Raw genomic sequence first — 14,392 nt, 5'->3', positions numbered from 1 at the left:
CATATTTAAAACAAAACCTTAAGACATTATTTTCTTCTGCTGCTGTAACTGCTAAAAATGCAAATTAGAAGCAATAGGCAAAACTCATTATAATATACACAGTGAAATAGCATTTGACTTCCTCTGCGGTATATTAATCATGTGCTGCCTAATTAATACTATGTAAATGCATCCTTGACATAAGAGAAAAAAAAAATAACCAAAATTTGAACTGCTTCAGTGTCATTAGCAATAATGCTTTATGCAATGGAACAAACTATGTGCTGCAGTTCAGCCCAGTCCTGTTTGAGGACTGAGACAGGAGAGGAGCAGAAAATAATTGTTAGAACAAAAGGGCACGGAGGTGGGAACCCAGGAAGAAGAGCTCCAAAGCTCACCCCTTTGCAGAGTAACATCTCTGTTTGCTCTAAATGTCACAGATTTTTGTTTATACCGCCAGTCTCCAAAACCTGAGACTTTCAGAAAGCATGAGACTAGACTACTCTTATTTTAATTATGCTCCTGAGGCCAGAAGGTGACCCTTCTTCTTGGTTCTGAATTTCTCTGCAACAACAACAACAACAAAAAAACTTCAACAAACATGTGTTTTCCCCACCTCTGCCTCACAGTAACTGGCCTATTCTGTTTCCAGCAGCTGAAATTTCTAAACACCCAATAAGCGCGGTCAGACCTGTGCAACACCCGTGCAAAGCAGCTGCCACCCCAGTGCTCCCTTTCCTCTCTTTCCATGGTGCCATTTGGATTGCCCACCTATGTGTATAAATACAGACTCCTGGCCCTCTGTGGCAGGGTGTGCAGGGATACACGGAGCTTTGCTGTGGTTCTGGCACGTGCCCTGCACAGCTGCACCATGTCCGGGATGGAAACGGGTAGGAGTCCCATCCTTGGACAGGTAACTGAATTGCAGACATTCCCAGGAGCATTCCTGGGTGGTGCAGCTGAAACAGCCCTGCTCAGGGCCTGTCTCCCTTCCTCCTCCCACCAGTGTGCACTAGTGGTAGGTAAAAACCATGCACGAAAGAACGGACCCAGAGACCCTACAGAGAAGTATGAAAGAGAGAAAGCAGATGGCTGCAGGTCTGTAGAATGGCAAACAGTTCCTTGGGTCAAAGACCTCGGTGGGGTTTTGTCTGTGCCAAAATTTATCTGCTTTCAGGCACGTACATTTGCTAAGAGGTCATGGCTACATGTAGTCAATTAGTAAGATAGCGTCTTGCTTACATTTAATAACATCAGCTTACAGGTCTGCAGTGTTGCATATATATAGAAATGCATCTATTTCCTTATACCAACAGCTTTTATTATAAGCCTTCTTCACTGTCACAGCGTTAGGTAGCACACGTGCCTGTGTGTGTGCATCCATGTCCTTGAGTTCTCACCCAAGGATGCTGTACTGAATTACCAACAATGGCATGTAACCTCCCTGTTAAAACATCAGCACCTGAAGAGTGGAGGGTGGCAAGTGTGACACTAAACTTCAGTAAAGGCTCCAGAGAACTAGGTTTGCAAACCTTGTGCTGTGCAAATAGAGATGCTAATTGGGTTATATCTAAAGGACACCTGGATTAATACAATCTATCTGAGAAGAGTCAACAGTACTCCCGTAATAGTCCTGTCTTAAACAAACCTCTTGGAGGTCTCTGAAAGGGTCAACAAAAATGTGGATAAGGGTGATTTAATTTCTATATCAGGCTGGATTTCTAAAAGGCTGTTAACAAAGGCTTTTAAGGAGACTAAGCAGCGATAGCAACACGAGGGAAAGCCCTGGTATCGCTCAGTAATTGGTTAGAAGATAAAATGCAAAGTAAGGGAATAAGTGACCAGTTCTCACAATGGAGGGAGGTGCTGGGTGGCAGGGGGGTCTGCAAGGGTCAGTGCTGGGACGTGAGCTCCTCAGCATACTTGTATCTTACCTGGGAAAGGAGTGATAGCTGAGTTTATCGGTGGTACTAATTTACCTATGTTAGTAATAAGGAGAGAGACTGTGGAAGACACAAGGACACTGTAAGGTTGGCTGTGCAATAAAGGAAATTCAGCATAGGTAAATGTGAAATGAGACAAGGGGAGAAAACAATTGTGATCCACATGCAAAATGGTGGGATCTGAGCTGGCCATGGCAAGAACAAAATCTCCAGGTTATGACAGTTTCACGGAGACATCAGCTCTGTGCTCAGAGGTTCCTTGAAAAACATTAGCTATTTAGAGAAAAACATCACTGTGGCACTGTATCTTAAATACTGCACGTTTCTTCATCTCAAAAAGGATCTGTTAGGACAGGGAGGTGTTCAAGAGGGCATCAAGGATGGTGAAGGGTACAGAATGGTGTACAGACACAGACCCACGTGAGACACCCCAACTCCTCTGCCAGGAGAAGCAATGACGGGGGGGTAATAAAAAAAAAAAATTAAAAAAAAAAAGTCAGGAAAACGTCCCTAAAGCCCGGTCTGAAGCATCATCCCACGTCCCCGGGGCCCCGCGGCGCCCGTAACCGGAGAGCTCCGCGTAACCCGAGCACGGAGGGACGGGGGCGAAGTGGGGGGGGGGGGGGCTGGGGGGCGAGGGGCGCCCCCGGGACGGGACGGGACGGGACGCGGATGGACGGGGAGGGACAGGGAGGGACGGGGAGGGACCGGACGGTGCGGGCGGCCCCCTTCTTCCTGGCGTCGGCGAAGGGGGCGGGCAGGGAGGGAAGGGGAGGAGGAGGAGGGAGGAGGAGGAGGAGGTGGAGGAAGGGGACCCGACGTGCCGGGGCTGGCGGCGCACGCTGCGCGAGCGGGACTGCTTGGGAAAGAGAGAGAGGTAGCTGCGTGCGCGTCTGTCCGTCCGTCCGTCCGTCCGTCTGTCCGGCTGGGGGGGGGCCGCCGCTCCGGCAAGTTGTCTGGGGGGGCGGGGGGGCGGGGGAGGTGGAAATGCTGGGGTTTTGGGGGGGTATTTGGGAGCGGGGGTAGGGCAGGAGGAGGGCACGTCGTGGAAGGGGGGTGAGGGAGTCCGCGGGGGTCGGTGGAAATGCGAGGAGGGGAAGGGGAAAGGCGGGGAGGGGGATGGAAAGGCGGGGGGGGGGGCGGTGAGGAGAGGAAGGGAGGATGGAGATGCGGGGAGGGGAAGGAAAGAGGCAAGGAGGGAAGGGGGCTGCCGGGGGAGTGAGGGGGGCGAAGGAGCAGACCTTTCCCTCTCGCCGCTCGCCTCCCCCCGGCGTGTTATCTCTGACCCCACAGGACGCCCCATGCGGGCACCGTGGGGCGGGAGGGGCTCACAACACGGGGTGCGAGGGTCCACGTCCCCCCCAGGCCCTCAGGTGGAGGGGCGGCTGCAGACACCCCCCCAAACCCCCCTCCGAGCCCCCCTTCTCCGGCTGCGGGGTTTGGGGTGCCGGGGGGCTCCACTGGGGGGGGCCGGCGGTGGGAGCTGGGCTGGTGGCGTGGAGGGGGTTCGTTAGGATCCTGAGAAACCCGTGACGTAATTATTTTTTAATCAGCATGTTTTTTTCATGGCCATCTCAATTTTTCCCGGACTCCCCTTTTTGAACTGAAAAATCTCCCTTATCTTTGTTCCAAGTCTATTTTTAGCTTCCCTCTGTAAGAGCAGAGCATGAGTTTTAAATATTTCATATATATATATAACCAAATATAATGTATATATATTTGGTTCCCCTGCTTAGGAGCACTGCAGTGTAAACTTCCCAAACATTGGTGTCTCTTCTTAAAAAGTTATTGAAATTATTACAGGGGGGGGGCAGGCCGGCAGCTACTGTGAATCCAAACGTTTGAGTTCCTGGTGCTATTAATCATTACCCATAAAAAGCAGTCATCATACTGAACTTCGGTTTTTATCTTAAGATGAATCTCATATCATCTCCCAGAAGATGTACGCTAGGGTGATAAGTACCAGCCTAATGTCAGAAAGAGGCAGAGCAGATCCCCCCGTTGTGATTTTAGCACTGGAATAAACATTTTATTTTGAGCTGTGATTAACCGTTCAACGCTGTAATGATATCCTCTGATTCTAGCATTGTCTCATAGTTCTGGTATGTCAATTTGTATTCATGCTGTGTAAGTGTTTTGCAGAGGTTTTACGTATCTGACAGGGATTTATTTCACTTTCACAATTACATTTTCTGGTCTCTCCAGCCTCAGGAACCCAGGCAAGGTATAGATACATCAGTATCTGTGGTAGTCCGTGACTTCTTTTTCCTCAAGAGTGCAAGTTATTTCACATACATTTGAATGGCAGCTTTTGTTTCCCTGCACACAGCAGAGGACGAAGTTATAGCTGAAATTAAAGTGTTCATTTAAGTGTATTCATTGTAGGTATTTCTGACAGGTCAGTATTGCCTGGTTTTTATTCAGTTTGTCTTCATTTTACGTCTGAATGTCAGCCCGTTTGCTGCCCTTTGACAGCTTCCACCAGAATAATGTTTCACAAATTTAAAATGTTACATACAGATGCTGGTAAGTTGTTTTTCACATTAGTTTCCAAACACCTGTCCAAAGACTACAAGTCCCAGGTGAGCTCTTAAGCAAATTAAGCCATATTGATAGATGTCTTTTAATAGTGCTGACAAGAAGTAGCTCTCGCGGCAGCTGATGGTTATTTTCTTTCCCTGCGGACGTGCAACTTCATTGCTAGGGGATCTGTGCGTAACTTCAAAGTGCTTTCAAAATGCTCCGAATTTTTTATTGACTTCAGCTAGAGTCTTGGCTGTGTGAAGAATACAGGGTTGTGTGGTTTATAGTGTGGGAGGTAAAATGTTGGATGTGCACTTTGGGCATGGGATGAGTTAATTCATGCCTGTTTGGCTCGTCCAAACTGCAGAACTGACTTTTGCTACTGGAAACACCTGCTGATTTAGCAAGTGCTATTGACACTGTATTTATAGCAAGACATGAAGAGCTGCATAATGCAGCATCTAGAACCGTCCCCATTATTGCCGTTCACTGTGTGATTTTTCTCTCATCAACATGCTGCAGTACTAACCCCCAGACAGGCGGTGAGTTCATTCAACTGACCAGCAGTGAGTTCATTTGTGGTGCTGGGGTAAACACTTTTGTTTGTGCTGCCAAAATTGTTCCTCTTTTAATTTTTCCAAGAAAGAAAGAAAGAAAGAAAGAAAAACACTGCCTGTCCTTTGAGTATGTGCTGAAAGGGCACATCTTGGTTCTTGTGAGCACAATGCGTTTGGCTGCCTGAAGTCCACCGTAAATTCTGTGTTGCTTTGATACCACTTCCCATTGTGCATTTCCAAGTTCCAGGCCGTAACAATACTCACCCTGGACTATGTCTGCCCTCCCTCTGGAAAGAGAACAAAATCCATCACCCTTTGCCTTACCTGTGCTAGGAAGGGTGACAGCAGGTGATACCAGATCAGAGGTGCCCGGTGTTTCCCCAGACACCTGGTCCCACCAAGGATCACATGGCCTGGAAGAAATGTGCAGGAATCTCCAAAATTGTAATGCTTGTTAGACGTTCTTCTAGGGAAGGACGCTTGATTTCCTTTACCTACTGCCAAAGTACGCATGGGGCTTATATTCAGAAAGCAGGTGCCCAGTTTTATTTCCATTCTTCAGTTATCAACCCAGCTTCAGTCATGTTCCAGCTTCTGAAAAATCAAACCATTTGTCGGTTTGAGATGAGTGAAGTGTGTGAGTGGGTTATTGAGCCTTGATAGTGGGGGGATCTCCTTGCTTTGACCTGAGTGCCATGGCTCAACGTGGCGCAGCATCAACTGGGCAGCAGCCTCCTGTGGTCTGTAGTTCACTGTCGATTCTTTGTATGTACAATAGCAAAATTCTGGACTTAGAATTCATTGAGGAGACCTTTCAGATGGTCCCACCCACTGGAGCTAGTCTATTGGCATTCAAACTCTATAAGCAAAAAAAGTTGGCCTGCCAATTTATGACGATGCTCACACTTACAGGAGTATTGCATTTGTCCTGGAGAGGGTTGTTCTTTAATTGACTGCTGACCTAGACCACTAGAGTAGAGCTCTATAAAATTAAGTTTAATTATGAAATATAATATCAGCACTAAATGAATGCCAGCAAATGCAGTTAGATCTGTAATTTATGTAATTCTCTTTGAGTAGGATGCCAAAATGGTAGTCTTTTACTTCTGTGTGTCCAAAATGTTATTTCTGTGTAAACTTCGGGCTGCATTGCTCTGGTACATTAGTTTTCCACGTCAGTCTATTTAATCCTGGCAAAGGGTAAATACTAATTATTTGTGGCAAGACAAATGCAGTTGTGCAAAGTCCATGCTCTATGAAATCTCCTATCTGGGAATCATCTGCTCTTTTAGAATATACTGTGCAGGACAGATTGATACAGGAGGAGATGAAGAAGGATTTCAGTCTGCACTGAGGATGCAAACCATGCAGTCTGCCTCTGTCCGAGGGCAGGTTAACTAGAGCTAGTTTTCATCTCAGCCATCTGGAAATGAAGTGTCTGGTTTGATCTGGTAAACTGCCTCTGTGGTTCACGTAAAGAGGAAGGTGCTTCCAGAGAGTTAGTCATCTAATATGTCTCAGATTGGGATGAGTTTTTTTTTGAATGGCCTATTGGTAGCCTGTTGTTGTAGACATCAAGGTTGACTACAGGAATCCAAATGTTGATGCAGATGGCATCTGAGTGCCCTTCCAAAGCTGTTTTCTGTCATCATGTGAGAATCATGGTAAATCAGTACTGAACTGTGTACAGAGCTTTAAAAAGGACGCATTGCACACAGTCGCTTTAGTACACCACAGATGTATCTCACACCTTCCTGAAAAAGTATCTCACACCTTCCTGAAAAAAAGTCTCAATCCTTAGTGCAGAAGTTTCCCAGCCGTAAAATGGGACTATTGATTCTTCCCTTTACTTCTTTACAATAGAAGATCTTCAGGGCTGTTTCACTGCAAAAGCAGTGTGTTCAAACTGTCATTTCAGTTGCTATCGGAAGAAACATCCTAGTTCACAAAGATCATACTGTAACTTTTGTTCAAAATCGTATACAAAATCGTATACAAAATCGTATACAGAAACCTAGATTTTGTCATCACTTTTCTATCTCCCAGTTAATCGTATTCACAATACTGGGATGTTGTGGTATCATGACAAAATAAACATCATATTAAAATTCTGTTTTAGCAATACAAATTACGGTCTAATTGTTGGTGATGAACAATCTTCAGTAATCCACTCTAATTATAAGTCCTGCCATCCTTAATTAAAAAGGAAAAAAAAAAAAAAAAAAAGCTTTGGCTTCAGTTTATAATTGATGAGAGTTCAGAGTTTCACTTTTTGTTTATTTGGTTTACTTTGTTTACTAAGATTTGGGGTTTACAGGAGAAAGCAGAAGTGTGCCTTGAGAGTAATTCTTCAGAAATGTGGTAGAAGTACTTTGGAGTAATTGGACTCAAGTGTTATTTTGCTTGATATGATGTTTTCATGCAATATACTGCAGAAATGAGAATTTTCCCTATATTGTTGAGCAGAGAGAGTGATTTCTTCAGCCTCTTATTAATAACAGAGAAAAAAATGCATTTAAGACAGAACAAATTCCCTTAGAAACATATATACATCTTAGAAGGGTTAGAAATATACCTTTCAAGATCTGCATTAGTGCTTGGGAAAAATTCATTATCTGCTACTGAATGATGAAAGTGTGTCCTGTTCACTTTAGAATTTACTTTCAAGCTTTATCTAATTGACTAAAGAGATAAGTCATGATCTAGGGAACATGGATGCTTTCAAAGATCTGGAATTTTGTTCCAGAATCTCTTGATTCCACTCATTTCTTTTGTGGCTCTGGACATCATCATTTCCTTCTTCTCCTATTTTCTCAGTATTAAAAAGAAAAAAGACCAGAAAACTTTCTGTGTGCGAGTAGTTAAATTCACATCGCAATGTGTGCTTTGGAAGGAAAGGTCTGTCCATGTTTTACCAGCTTTTTTCTACATGTTTTTGCATTGCTTTGTGTAACATCTGTGTATAATGTATGCATGAAGAAGGCAACTTTTTAAGGGCGCAGTGGGTGTAGCACTAGCAATAAAATGTGGCTTTCTAGAAATTAAAGTTTAGCAGTTTACTGAAGTAGTGAGAAGAACTACCTTTTGCCTGGATATCTTCACAACACCATTAAACCAGCAATTCATTACGATCATACTGATCTAAATATTGAAAAAAATACAAAGCACTACCACCTCAGTCACAGAAACTAAGTGCAACAGTTTCTGGGCCTGGGCTTAAATGCAAATGGGCATGCAGATGTGTGTAGCTTCCTTCCCAACACTTCCCAGGGACTGGTATTTGACATCACAGCTGTTATGTTCTATCCAGGGATTTCGAGTGGTCATCTTGTGCCTTATTTTCTGGGACAGTGGCACCAGTATTAAGTTCAAGTTGAGCTTTGTAACAGCCACTTTTTTTCCAGTACTCCAGGGAAAAACACAGCTCCATCTGTATACATGCTTGGTTTGCCCTATTTCTGTGTCTCGTTGAATCTGGGGCGAGTTTAGTAGTGCCAATTTAGAATAATTCCCTAATAGGATTGCCAATACACAACCCACATCTGTCTTTCAAATATCTTCCCTTTTAAGAATTTCCCTTTTTTAATAACTCTTCTTCATCAAGCTGCAGGAAGACATTAGACTAGAAATAGAAACCAGCTGAAATGTACACCCATGTTAGCATCTTGCACCAACCCACACTGTTAAACTTATTAAACTTGTATACATCTATTAATAAAGGTTGGAGTTTTTCCACAGTAAAGCACCAAAGATTATTTTTGTTAAAGAAGGTGGGACCGAGCCAGCAGTTTTTGTACAAATATTTTCCCACTGTAGTTGTGGTCTCTTGGAACATATCACAGTGCTCCCACAGCTTTGTAAGAAAGACAAAATGAAGCCAATCTCAAATCTTTAAGCATCGTGCCGTCATCTTTCCTTGTAAATAGGTCACGTTATTTCCAATTTTAGAGTTCCCCATTAGCTGTTACCCTGCCCCAAGAGTGAGTGTAAGAAAATATATTTGCCTGTAATGCTCTTGAGAACCCGCATGTTGGCACAGGAGCTGCTATCAATAAACCCACAGTCAGTTAACCTGATTTCAAAACATTTGAAGTGCATGCAAGGTTAAGAGGCTGTTGTGGCTTGTGGCACGTTTTGGAGTTCCAGATGTTTCTGTCCGTTCAAGAGGTGTGTTATTGGCACAGCTATTTTACTGTGGAGAGGAAACACGGCGACAACAACTCAAGTGCCTTGGGGTCTCGACACCCCATTGTTTGAACAACGTGCAGCCCCAGGGGTTACCTGGGGCAGACCTCAGTAGCATCGCTCAGAAGTGGCTCGGCTGCGTCCAGCAGAGCAGCATCTGCACGTCTTTATTCACTGAATAAAAACCGAGCCAGCCCTTCGTTGTTCCCAGCACCTGCTGCTGGTTGTCATCATCAGAAAGGAAAATTCAGCCAAAGTTGTAGCCTGATTGTGTAATCAAGTCTTTTCCCTATATCCTTCCCTTCTTTTACCTATTTCTTTCTCTTTTGAGTCTTTTCTGTACATTGACAATACTCAGACTATTTAAGACATTTCAGTATTTTTCTGTTGTGGAAGCAGATGATGTACTGAAATTGGCTTAATTAAAAAGAAATGTTTTGGTCATTCAGTCAGATCTAAAGAATAACATCGAAGTACCTGTGCTGGCTTTAGATGCTGTTGTTTCATCAGCTTGGAGACCAAGTCCGTCCTGCATCCATTCTGTGCTCCCAGCCTTCATGATCCTTCACATAACTGTCTTTGGACTATTTGTGTTTTGTACTGTCACTTAAACTATTCTGGTTCAATTCCTGACTTGGTTTAATTTAGAAATGTATTGGCTTCCTTCACCATATCTTCTTGCCAATGCAAGCTTGTTCTTTCTGTTGCATCCTTGGTTCCCTGTGAGTCCCCTCTGAATCCCTGGTGAGCAGCAGCTATGTGAAAGCATAGCAGTAGACAAACTTTTGGGGACTTTTTGGAATATGGGTCCTTCTACCCAAAAAGCTTTAAAAGAGAATCCAGCATGGACAGATGAAGTGCCCTTTTGCTTTCTAAAAATGAGGCCTTTTAACAGCTGTTGGTGGGCACTTTCAATATGCCTGTCCTGTTGCCTGTTTGGCATTCTGCGCTGGTATGTCTGTTAAGACCCAGATTTACACTCATCATGCTGTATTAAACGTGTTTGTTAATAAGAACAGAGGTGGCATGGTACAGTGGATCAGAATGTAGGTTGCCAAAGATTTTTAGGGAATAGTTCTCACTTTAAATTAAAAATATCTTTTAATTAGTTGTCAGTTTCGACCAGGATATACTTTAAGCCCTTAAACTTCTTGAAAATCTTTTTCCATCTAATTAATTCAGAGATATCAATGGGGAGCCCAGGTAATTTTGAAATTTCTAGGAGGGCAAGCCTCGGGGAAAAAAATCACATTTGGAGTTGTCACTAAAAAGCTGGCAACAGTTACCTGTGTATTTAGAGAGTACTAAAGGTGAGCCAAACTGGGACTGAGCCAGCCTTTCAGAATTAGCTGATCGTTTCTTGCGGGAGGAGGCTCCTTCCTCACATCTTCTTGTCAGATGCCATCAGATTCCTTCTGCTCTGAATAAAATGTTCTTAGGCTTTTGTGGCTCTCGTTCATTCCCAGGCCTCTCCATAATTCAGGGGTTTCATTTATATAGCAGCAACATTCCGATAGCAGAATTTCTTTGTTCTGCTCTGCCTCTCAGGGGATGTGTGGGAAACCCACAAGTCCAGCCCTCGGTCCTTTCTTGCCTGTGGTTCCTGTTGACTCTGGCGAGTCAGTATCCTGCTGGTCTGTGTAAGGGACACAACTTCTCCATGACTAGCTGGGTAGGTCTACATTAAGCCATCTCCCATTGCAAACCTGTATTCTTTTGGTAAGAAAGGACGATAGCACTGTTGTCGTGCGTGCTCCGAGGTGCTGGGTTGTCAGAAGCTTTGTGAAGGGAAGTCAGAACAAGTCAACATCCTCTGTTCTCAACAGTGTGAACTGTCGGAAGGGGGACTTTCCAGAGTTGCCTGAGAGGGTATTGCCATTCTATCCCAAGATGCCTGGAGTGTAGATCTGTGGCAGCAGAAGGGTATGTGCATAGTGTTTTTTTTAAGTGTTCCTCTTTCCGCACCTATGGGACATGTTTCTTCAGAAAAGTTTATTCAGAAAAGTTTCTTTGGAAAGCCAAACTGACATCCCACAGGTGCAGAAGCTGCAGTGGGCATGTCTCTGAACTTGTGTTAGGTACTGGAAGAGCAACCTTGAGGCAACCAACCAAACAAAAACAACAAAAACAACAGAAAAATATATATAAGCAAGTTCATTTCTACGAAAAACAATGCTGAGCATGGAAGAAGGAGAGTGACAGGAGGTTACTTACACCAGTGATCATTAAGTCAAGCGCCAGATGGCATTTAAAGCTGTGGTCAGGTTGCATCGTCCAGGAGTGTTCATCTGCAGAAGCAGAGAATCTGAGATAATTAAAGGCTAAAGCACTTCTGTCAACATCACACATGCCCCTTTAGCCTTCACATTAGCTTTGTGATACAAAGAAAGCACTTGCAGCAAGGTACCTGGTCTCTGGAGAGCTGTAGGGTTGGTCACAGATGGGGTCCCCATCTCAGTTTCATAGGAGGAGCTGGCACTTCTGCAGAAAAAGCCTGAAACATCAAACCAGAAGTCTCCGCTGACATGAGCCTCCATGTGGAGGGCTCATGTCCTCCAGGCACAGATGTAGTTGTTGGTCTAGGCTGGGGGGCGGGAAATGAACATCTGAACAACAAAACGTTTGTTACCTCTGCAGATGCCCCACCAGCTCTTCTCAGCCCATTCCCTCTTAGGTGGATCTGCGAGTTTAGTGGGAGTGTGACAGCAATGCACAACGGGACAGCTGTAATTTATGGCTTGGGACTGACTTTGTAGCTAACAGGCCTGCACGTACGTGTGTGCTTTGCCTACCATCCCATCAACATCAGCCGTCTTGTCAGTGTGCAGCTGTGCTGGGTAATGCATCATGCCATTTAAATCTTCTTTCTAGCTGGTGGATCTAATGAATACTTTAATTTCCTTGGGAGATGGAAGGCAGGAGGAAAAATAAAGGAGGAGACACTGCAGGCCTGGCAGTTCGTGTTGTGGCAAATGTGAGTTTTGAAATAGGATACATGAACTTTTTAAAGAAATAAAGGCGACCCACTTTCATGGCAGGAGGACTTTGTTTTGCTAGGCATGGTGCCAGGATTTTGTAGTGACTTGGCAGTTCCATTCCTCGGGAAAGTGGTGGTGGGCCACCCTACGGGAGGAAGCCCACTGTGGAGGGTCGTGCTGACAAAACATCTCGGGCTCCTTGTCGTCTGGACCTTGAGAATTTTAGGTAGCTGGGCAGTATGGGAACAGGCCTCTGCTGCTCTGTTGCACTTCATGTTTGGGACTGGACTCTGGGCCATACAGTTAGCTTTGTGATGATGAAGCGTGTTATGTATATATTCTGTTGCAATATTCTGATGCTGTGTATTCTGTGGTGCTTTCCTGGCCTGTGTCAGCAACACTATGGACACGTGTCAGGGAATAAAGAAGGGCAACTTCACGTCCATGACCTCTATCGCTTCATTTACTAGAAGCCTGTTTTATTTTGTGGGCTTTGTAAGGAGCTTGCTAGAGATGGTGCAGATTTTCCCACAACAAAAGAGTAAATGTCTCATGAAGAAACTAGAAGCAAATTCTTCTTGTCTTCAACTTAAAAGAAGCCCTAAGGAATGAGTGAAGTACTCTGTGTTTAACCAAAGAGCAGTTTCATTGACAGCAAGTTTTGGCTTGCTATCTGCAGTTACTTTGTTTCTGAATCTTTTCTCCTGGGCTGAAGAGTTAAAAACTAACAAAAACATTTAGATTTTGACTGTATTGTAAAGATCAGAAGAGTCCAAAAGAATGACTTCTCTGGAGCCTTTGTTGTTTTTGTTGTTCAAATGATTAGGTTTACATCATTCTCTGAAAGGCTCTGATAAAAGCCACCCCTCCTCCAAAAAGACAAATGTTTCAAACCCAGAACCCAGGCTCTCAGTAATGCCAATAGGCGTGGCTTGGCAAAAGAAGACACTATGATTTTTCTCTCCGATAACACACTCAAATGAACAGATATATACAGAATACAGATATATACAGAATAATGTTATTATTCTCTTTTGGTATTCTCCACAGTCCATGACACTGATACAGAGTTAGGTAATTGTATTTTTTTGGTTGGTGGTTTTGTTGGTGGTGGTGGTGGGTGGGTGGTTTGGCTGCCAGAGAGAGAACAGAAAAGGAAAAAAAAGCCTTTGGAGGTGCAGCCCTAGCACCATCATATTTCCATTCTCAGCCACCTGGACACTGTCTCCCCATCTCTTGTTCTGTGGGGCAGCCTGTCCTGTCCCTCCATCTTTAAACTATTTCTTGGCTTGCAGAACCTCAAAATTTCTCTTCTTTAAGTGTTTAATGAGTTTCTCTTAGAAGTATTCAAAGCGTGTCAAGGGCCCAAACAAGAATAAAGTGTATGTATGCTAAACCCCTCCCAGCTCTGGTCACCGTATGGTTTATGCGAAGTTGAGAGCAGTTGACCTGAACATCTATGTGATGGTAGAGGTTCCTAGCTCACATAAAGGATGTGTAGAAAAGGAGTAATATGGTGTGTGAAAGGAGCAGTAGGGGAACTCATGAGAAGAATATCCTGTCCTTCCATCCATAGCAACCTGAAGCTGTGAAATTAATATGAGAGATTTTAAAGCGTTGGAAACAAGAGGTGTACCTAGTAGCTCAGTCTGGTTTAAAAGTGGTGTGGAAATTTGCCTTTCTCTTGTTACTAGTGTAGAGGGTTTTTTTTTTGTTATGAGCTGAACCAAGTTCTGCTGACAGCTGCAGCTGAATATCAGTAACAGGACTGACTGCATTACTGTTAAATATCTCAAAGAAAGCTCATAGCTTGACCAAGGAACGGTAGGCTTTTTCATCATCATCAGAAGTTACCAAAACAAACATCATCAGAAAGTCATCAGTGTCTGCCGTAGATGGAAACCTTATATTGGAGGAAATCTCTTAAAGGAAATTAGTAAAGATTTTGTTTTTATCCTTAAATTCTTGCTCTTTCATGCTCCATTATTGTTGCTGTAAACCTCAGCGTTTGTTCACAACACCTTTTAACACCACAATTTAAAAGATATTTCGGAATGTCTGTTAGTCCAGTCTTGTAGTGGGAATGCTGCCAGTATGCTGTTATTTTTTCCCTCCTTGCAGTGGTAAATTTGTCACCTGTCAGAATGGAATAAGCACTCGCTGCTCACTGCTTTCGTTAATGTTGTTTGGTGAAGTTGCGTACGCTTTTTCTCAATTTTAAGGCCAA

At 44.0% G+C, this 14,392-nt stretch overlaps 1 protein-coding gene across 12 annotated transcripts in view; it reads left to right on the top strand.

Annotated features, from left to right (window-relative positions):
- Positions 1–14,392, top strand: part of PALM2AKAP2 (PALM2 and AKAP2 fusion) — a 257,742-nt gene that overhangs the window by 158,511 nt on the left and 84,839 nt on the right. Inside the window, exon 1 of one of the 12 annotated variants that reach the window (XM_080573323.1) lies at positions 2,684–2,799. The exons of 9 other annotated variants lie outside the window; for them this stretch is intronic. The gene's annotated coding sequence lies outside the window, so the exon portion shown is untranslated. Of the gene's footprint in view, positions 1–2,683; positions 2,870–14,392 lie in introns of those variants that run through there. 2 more of the 12 variants (XM_080573322.1, XM_080573324.1) reach the window with 2 other exon arrangements.

Source organism: Anser brachyrhynchus (assembly GCF_964034855.1).
Source record: "Anser brachyrhynchus genome assembly, chromosome: Z".
NCBI classification, from domain to species: domain Eukaryota; kingdom Metazoa; phylum Chordata; class Aves; order Anseriformes; family Anatidae; genus Anser; species Anser brachyrhynchus.
This window is presented reverse-complemented; position numbering and strand designations above follow the sequence as displayed.